At 40.7% G+C, this 7,538-nt stretch overlaps 1 protein-coding gene across 4 annotated transcripts in view; it reads right to left on the bottom strand.

Moving 5' to 3' along the window:
* Positions 1 to 6,282, bottom strand: part of znf609b (zinc finger protein 609b) — an 81,897-nt gene extending 75,615 nt beyond the window's left edge. The window contains exon 1 of one of the 4 annotated variants that reach the window (XM_032515160.1): positions 5,832 to 6,282. The gene's annotated coding sequence lies outside the window, so the exon portion shown is untranslated. The remainder of the gene's footprint in view (positions 1 to 5,831) is intronic. The other 3 variants (XM_032515150.1, XM_032515140.1, XM_032515165.1) reach the window with 3 other exon arrangements.
* Between the last annotated feature and the right edge of the window lie 1,256 nt (positions 6,283 to 7,538).

Genomic DNA, 7,538 nt, shown 5'->3' with positions numbered 1-7,538 from the left:
ACATTAAAATATTTCTCAGGTGCCTCTTACGGGCTGAAAGCTGCATTTGAACCTCTGCGTTTTGTTACCGTTGGAGATAAAGATATGATACAAATGCTGTGCAAACCTTCCACTCACAACAGCTCCAGATGGGCCGGCACTCCTCTCACAACGGTTATCATACCAAACACTTAGAGCACAATACAAAACACCCAACCCATTAGAGGTAAAAGTAGTGTTCTCATGCAGACCTATTCAACTGATAAATATGCATCTATAGCCTGCTACTAAACACATTCTAATATGCGCCTACTTTAGGCAAAGTGTGCAATATGCAGCTGTGGATAAAACAGAAAGATGGCATTTGATTCTGTATTAAGGCAGCAACTAAGGACTATCTTCAGGATTCATTAATCAGACGGTCATTTTCTTGATTAAATCATTTTGTTTGAAGGCAATGCCATCAAGAGACAAACCGACTACTATTGGATGGAAAAAGCAGCACATTTTCACATTTGATTGGATTATTTGATTCAAAATATGATATAATGGTTGACTACTTTTCTCATTTCGATTGATGGAACTCTACTGGGTATTGACAGACATCTAAAGGGCTAAGAGAAAACAACTGTTAAATCCTGAGAGTGCCCAAAAAGATTTATTTAATGCGTTTATGCATTCATTCTTCCTGTTAAATGCAGTAAAAGTGATGTGTGCAGTTGGATTGATTTTAATCTACAATTACTGACTACCATCTGGAAGTCAGGCCATGTAATGATGCGTTTCTGCAGACTCTCAAGTCTCGAATGTTGGCGCTTCCAACCAGCACTTAAACAAGCCCAAAGCCCCATCACTTAGGGGGGGGGGACCACTTTGAATAAATCTCAAACTTGGGGAAATGCTGAATAACGTTTTAAGATAAGATACACCTTTATTGATCCCCAGAAGGGAAATTCAGAAACCACAAAAGGTACTCCATCTCATCTCGACCTGTCTAATGGCACCAACTACATTATGAGGCTTAATATGGACTGACCACTGCAATAAGGGAATTAAGGAATGCATACACTTCTCATTTAGCATGCTATATAAGTACAGTAAAAACCCAGGCAATAAGTGCATATGGGGGTGTACATTCACTTAAAGCAAATGCCTTAATTCGGGTGTTTTTATGGTGCCCTAAAGCCTTTAAATTACCAGCTACTTTTAAGGATATTGGCTAATATGATGGCTTTCTTACGATGGCATCAGCTGGTGTAAGGCCATGAGATGACGGGAGCCTCACAAAGCCAACATAATCCCCTTGTCCTAGACTAATCTGATGCCCCTCTAAACAAACATTGTTAACTTCTCTTCTTCTACACTGTTTCTTTGACATCCAGTCTGATGTAGAACTGCTTTTAAAAATGTGAAAGTCTGTTCAAAATTAACACAAAACTTTCACTGTTTTTGTAGCTCCTTGAGACCTAATATTTTCTTCTAGCAAACAGAAACCCATTTGAGTGACAGCCACTACTACCGTCAGTTGTTTCCATGTTCCCCCACTGAAAAAGGACACTTTCCAGCAGCTCAGTTATGATAAAAATCAAACTGGTGAATAAGGTAATAGTTGTTTCCTCAATGGGCATTGCTCCTATGTTCACCTCAGGCTTTACACATCTCTGGAACTATAAAATGTCATGTTATTGTGTGGAGCTTAGTCCTAAATTTCCCTTCCACTTTACAACTGACGGCTCTGTCAGATTGCATAAAATGTGCCTGACATGTTGCAATTAGGCTCCTAACACCCTTACAATGATTAAAACAAATTACTACTAAAAAGAAATGTAGTCATATTTGAGAGGAGCAGCACCAGCTCTTTGCCTCACAGTGAGCTAGTACTGTTTATTTACCTAAGAAATTATAGAAAAGAACAAGTAAAAGTTTCTTTTGAAGAAGTACTACAATTATTAACAGGAACACCAGTGCGCCAACAATTATTTTGCCAGCTACATCATTTCAATTTAGAGGGGAAAGAAATCTTGGCAACATGAAACCCTTTCAGCTTGATAGTGTTCTACTACGGTCTCTTGTATTGATTTCATTATGCATTGATGTAAAACACCCTCAAAATGTATAAAATCAACCCAAAAAGAGTCAGTAAGGAATTCAATACTGACCAAACTATTTTACAGGCTACGAAATAGGCCGGAGTCATTTACAGAAACAGCTGACACATTACAGTAGCTCTAGTAAAGTTGATCTTCTCGGGCGCCGTGTGCAAAAGCCTTTTGAAACGGTTTGAAAAAGGGCAGGCAGTTTCAAAAATACCTGGCAGGGGATTGGATAAACCATCTGTCTATCATGTTCGCTTGTTATTTGGAAAGATCAGTCGCGGCCGTCACACAGACACAGACAGACACAGACAGACACAGACAGACACAGACAGACACAGACAGACACAGACAGACACACACACACACACACACGAAGCTGCCAGTAGCTCCTCGCCGGACAATCATTAGTTTGGTTTGCTGCAGTCCGGACACATACGCATTACTTGAAGCTAGGGCTGCTAGATTATGGGAAAAAAGTATAATCACAATTATTTCGGTCAATATTGAAATCACGATAATTAAACATGATTACTAGTTGACTTCTGGAAAGATGCAGTTGCAATTATTGAACTGAAAACAGTGGAAAAACATAAATGAATCAACAGTTTAAAAAAAAACCTACAACTGAGAAATTTGCCTGAATACGTTAAACTTTATAAAACTTAAACATTTTTTTTCATTTACAACACAAGAGAAGATAATAAGGAGCTAAATAATTGTTTTGATTATTCTTTTTTGTGATCATTGGGAACAGAAATCATAATCACGATTAACTTTAGATTAATTGCCCAGCTTTACTTGAAGCCTGACCAGATGGAGTTTTGTGTGACATGCGATCCCACGATTCTTGCGTGATCTCGTGACATCGCGAGAATCCAAAGTCAGGGTTTTCTCTGCCATTACACAGAGCAGCGCCTACGTTACTTACAATCCGCCTAAGCATCTGAATGTAAAAACAATGTGAAGAGCATCTGGACAACGAGCCAACCATTATTATTATTATTATTATTATTATTATTATTATCATCATTATTATTATTATACACCAAAGAAAGTGAAGGGTTTAGCCACAGAGCAAGCAACAATTTCAGCAAAGACTAACTTAAGGTGGGCTGGCTTTAAGGTGGACCAGCTGTTTTCATTTCAAGTGACAGGCTGCTCCTCCAAGTTTTGATTTAGTGATCTCTCCCTCGCTGAAACAACTGAATTTATGCATGGTGTAAATTAGCCATGTTTATTGCATGAAACACTGGAGCAAAGTGGATTAACAGGACAGTGATTACTACAAATGTGTGTAGGCGGATTACTATCTTGCATTCATGTTAAGGTTTTCCTTTATCTTTATCACCAGCACAGATTTATCGCCACATGGAGCTGCCAAAATGCTGTTTAAAATGAACTGCGGCCTTATCCAGAAAAGGCTTTCTCAGAACAAGTTAAATGTTTGTCTGCCAAATAACTTTCCTTTCTCTCTCTTTGGTGATTGGTGCATTTACCTGTACGACTAGCATTGACAGACGATGATTCATTTCACCAACCCACATCAGTGAACAAACAAACCACCCATTCCAACTGAAGACATTGAAAACACATGGTATGGCAGATCTCACCTTAATCTGTGGACAAAATTAGCCAATCCTTGGGTGGGTAGCATACCCGACTAATATTGGATTTATGAGGCTCATACTGGTATCAAATATAGGTTTTATAAAATCCATTAACAATATATCGTAATAGCCTGGGACACGTTCTCCCAGTTTTTGCTTTTTGCTTGTAATTGTTCTTAATTTCTAAAATAAAAAAGGTTTTCCCAAAGAAACAATACACCGTAATAGTAAGCCATTGTTGTTTTTGACATTAAACCGTTCTCTTTTTAAACAGCGCTTTAAAACTAAAAGAATCTCTATCTTCACAAACGTTTTAGCACTGCTTCAGAACTAATCTCCGTCAATACCAACGCACCTCAAAATACATATCACAGACCATTCCCGTACGCTGGCTGTGCGCATGCAAGTGTAAGTGGACAGGGGAATTGTTGCAAATTGCGCGCATAAGTTTTTTGCGCATAACACATGCAGGCAGTGGTAGAATTAGTAACAGCTGCTTGCCGACAAAAAAAAAACACAAAGGGCTGTAATTTGTTATCCATGTTGAATTAACCAGTCCGGATAATGGTCACGTGATAGGGGCACGAGGAACCAGGGAAGGACATGTTGGGTTTGATGAGACCATCAAGAAGCAAATGTGAGTGTTATCATATTCAAAGCCTGCTTTTCCGCCCCGCCAGACTAAAACGCAACCCTGGAGTTTTCAAACTAAAAAGGGGGATCTGCTGCGTCTCCAGTGTCTCCGTTTTAGGGGTTCTAAAACGCTGAAGTAGTGAGGACACAAGCAAAAGTTATGCGTTTTTAAAAACAAAAACGTATTAGTGTGGATGTAGCCTAAGACTAGACGGCCATTCATTTAGTCACGCCAGATGGAGGACCTTAAGAGTTGCACTGTAAGCACTAAACAGTGCTAAAAACAAAAAACATCAATAACACACATGAACAACCAATCATATTTGATTAACTACTGCATTTGGAATGACACATTTATTTTGCAATTAAAACCATCATTATTTGTCATATTGCCTACGCAAATATGGCTAATTCAACTTTAGACGAATACCACCTGTTTAAAGGCAACAACAGGGTTGTATAGTTAACAACAGTTTCAAGGAAACTTCTTCATGTTTTAGCTACTTAGCTAACCATAGACAGATACTTGGCCAGCCTTTAATGTGGCACAGTCCTACTCTATGGACCAGCATGGACTACAGGGGCCATGCAGGTCCAGTGGTCTTGTACAAAATAATAATTGTGCTTAATTAAATTACTCACTTTAGGAAGATAGGACAGCCCCAAGAACATGAGCCAACAAAAAAGGATTTGAGTAATCTGGAGAGAAGGATTCCACATTTATTAGACCACAATCCACCATTTTAATGAGCTATTCACTCCTTGGAGAAGACTTTGTTCTAGATTGATCTTGCTTCAGAAGTTTAACAAACTGTTGTTGCAGTGGCACCAGTAACGGAAGTGAAAGCTAGCTAAATAGTCAGTCTCGCACATATTCTCACGTTGTGTTGAAACCTCAACATTTTATTTTCTGTTTCTTGAGCTCAAAACCCCCATCACGGATGCCCTGGGGGTCCCTGGTGCCCAGCTGGGGAAACACCGTAGACACAACACTGGTGGAATCTGTAGCTTTAACTCTGTCAAACTAATGGTTCCTTAAAACATGTTGTTGCCTAACGCTAACATTTAACTTAAAAGGAAAATTATAAATATGCCCAGGCACGTGTTTTTTTTTAAACAATTAATATTTGTTGCTCTCTTCGAGCTGGCCGTTAGCCTACTATCCATGTAAGTCAAATAGTAGCCTGTTAGTTAGCGATTTTATTGAGGCGCTATAGCGTTACTTAGCTACCAGTTTCACACGTTAGTTACACTTCTAGAAGCTAACAGCGCTAACTTAGCTTGGTGTACTGAGCTAATCTGCCTACTACGCTTGCTGGCAGAGTGAAACAATGAGCTCAGAGTGCAGTCAGGCTTGGCTAGCTTGCGTGCTGCTGCTGCATGCTGTGTTGGCTATATGGTGTAAAGCTAGCCAGCTTGCTTTGCACGCAAGGCTAACGTTAGATGGCTAACGAGTCGTAGCACTATCAACAATGAAAGAGAGAGGGAAAAAAAGGAGATAAATGTAGGAACTTACTGACTTAGCTAGCCACTCCTATTCCAAACCCTGGTCTGTCCATGGTGGTTCGAACTCCGTAAAAAGAACAAATCAGAGTTAAGTGTGAAGTATGATAAAACCTCTACGAAAAAAATCTGAAGCACCAGAAAGCAGTGGCAGCGCACTCCCCAAGACACCCAACACAAGAGAGGAGGGGAGGCCAGCGATTCACTGGACTTCTGCCATCACACTTCGCGATACAGTCCTCATCGAAGACAACCCGAGTCCCAATGGCATTTTTATCAGTGCCGTCTCAAGCCCGACACAAACCCAGTCCTCTCCCGCGACCTTCTGGCAATTAATCCCACCGCGAATAGCTTTCCATCCAGGTTAATTCCTCCGTATTCACCGTTTTCTGGATGAGTGCCGTGGTGGTTCTTCGTGTGGGAACTGATACAATGTAGCCAAACCAGCAGCAGCGGGGAGGAAATCCAGGAGGAGGAGCTCCAGTCGGATTGAACTGTCACACTCCACGGAGCACCGGGTTTAAGACATGGAACTGGATTAATCCCACCGAATGGACTGTGATTTCATTTGTTTGTTTTTAGAGAGCTAGGCCAACTGTAGTGGTAAAAGAAGTAGCCAACTCAAACCCTTTTACTTAAAAGTCCTGAATTCAAAGCATTATTTGTAGCACAACCAGCAAAATGTGTAGGCTACTTAAAGTCATCAAAAGTAGCCGACTCATAATGCAGGATGGCTCCTTCACAGTTATGTTATATGGTAGCCTATATTATATTATGCTGTTTAAATCACTAAAAAAAAATTTCCTCTGAATGCAGAGGAGTAGAAAGTAAAGTAAAAGTATGTCAATATTGTATTCAAGTACTTGAGTACTGCCCAACTGGCATAAAAATGTGTCGACTTACAGCCAGGTAGCTGGTGGTCAGGGGCCTGGCTGTAGCCAGGTATTTAGAAATACATTTAGAGATTAATGGTGGTAAAATTGATCTTTACGCTTCAGGGCAAATTGGACATTTTACCTTTGCGACTATTTAAGCCATGTTCTAATTTCACCGAACTGAATCTATTAACAAACAAAGAAGCGGGGAATATCTCTGCGAACAGTAAGCCAGAAAATAAAAAGCTTCCAACCATAAGACCCTTTCATATATGTTAGGATTCCAATTCTCACAGCTCCACGGATAACCTTTCATGTTTAGCTTCAAACACCATGAAGGCTTTAAGTCGTTGTCTCTCTCAGCGCCGGTTTCCCAGGCAACAAGAATATGATAATGTTGCCTTTGACATGACAGAAGGAATCATCTCGCTAACAAACAGAGACAACAGGCACAAGGAGGGCTGGAGTGGGGGGAGGCAGGGGGAGGGGGCTGAATTAATGGACTCATTTTCACACAGAGGGGGGAAAAAGCAGCAGCAGCAGCAGCTCACCGTCCTCCATCCATCCTCCATCTTCCTCTATTGCCTCCAATGCATTCCTGCTGGCAGGCACACTCCTGCCTTCCCAAGGGAACAGCCATCCTCCATTGGAAAGCTAAATAACAGTCGGTGGCAAGTGGGAACTAGTGGGGACAGATTTCTGATGATGATGACTGCCCTTCAAGGCTGAGGCTCCAAAATCAAAGAGCTCTCGCTGCTGAGCGTTGGGCCAACTAAAAACCTGAAATGAACAAGCTGTGTGAACGCCATATGTTTTCCATCAGTGAAAAAGGGGCTAATAAGCCA

The sequence above is a fragment of the Etheostoma spectabile genome, chromosome 1 (genome assembly GCF_008692095.1).
Source record: "Etheostoma spectabile isolate EspeVRDwgs_2016 chromosome 1, UIUC_Espe_1.0, whole genome shotgun sequence".
In the NCBI taxonomy this organism is placed as follows: Eukaryota; Metazoa; Chordata; class Actinopteri; order Perciformes; family Percidae; genus Etheostoma; species Etheostoma spectabile.
This window is presented reverse-complemented; position numbering and strand designations above follow the sequence as displayed.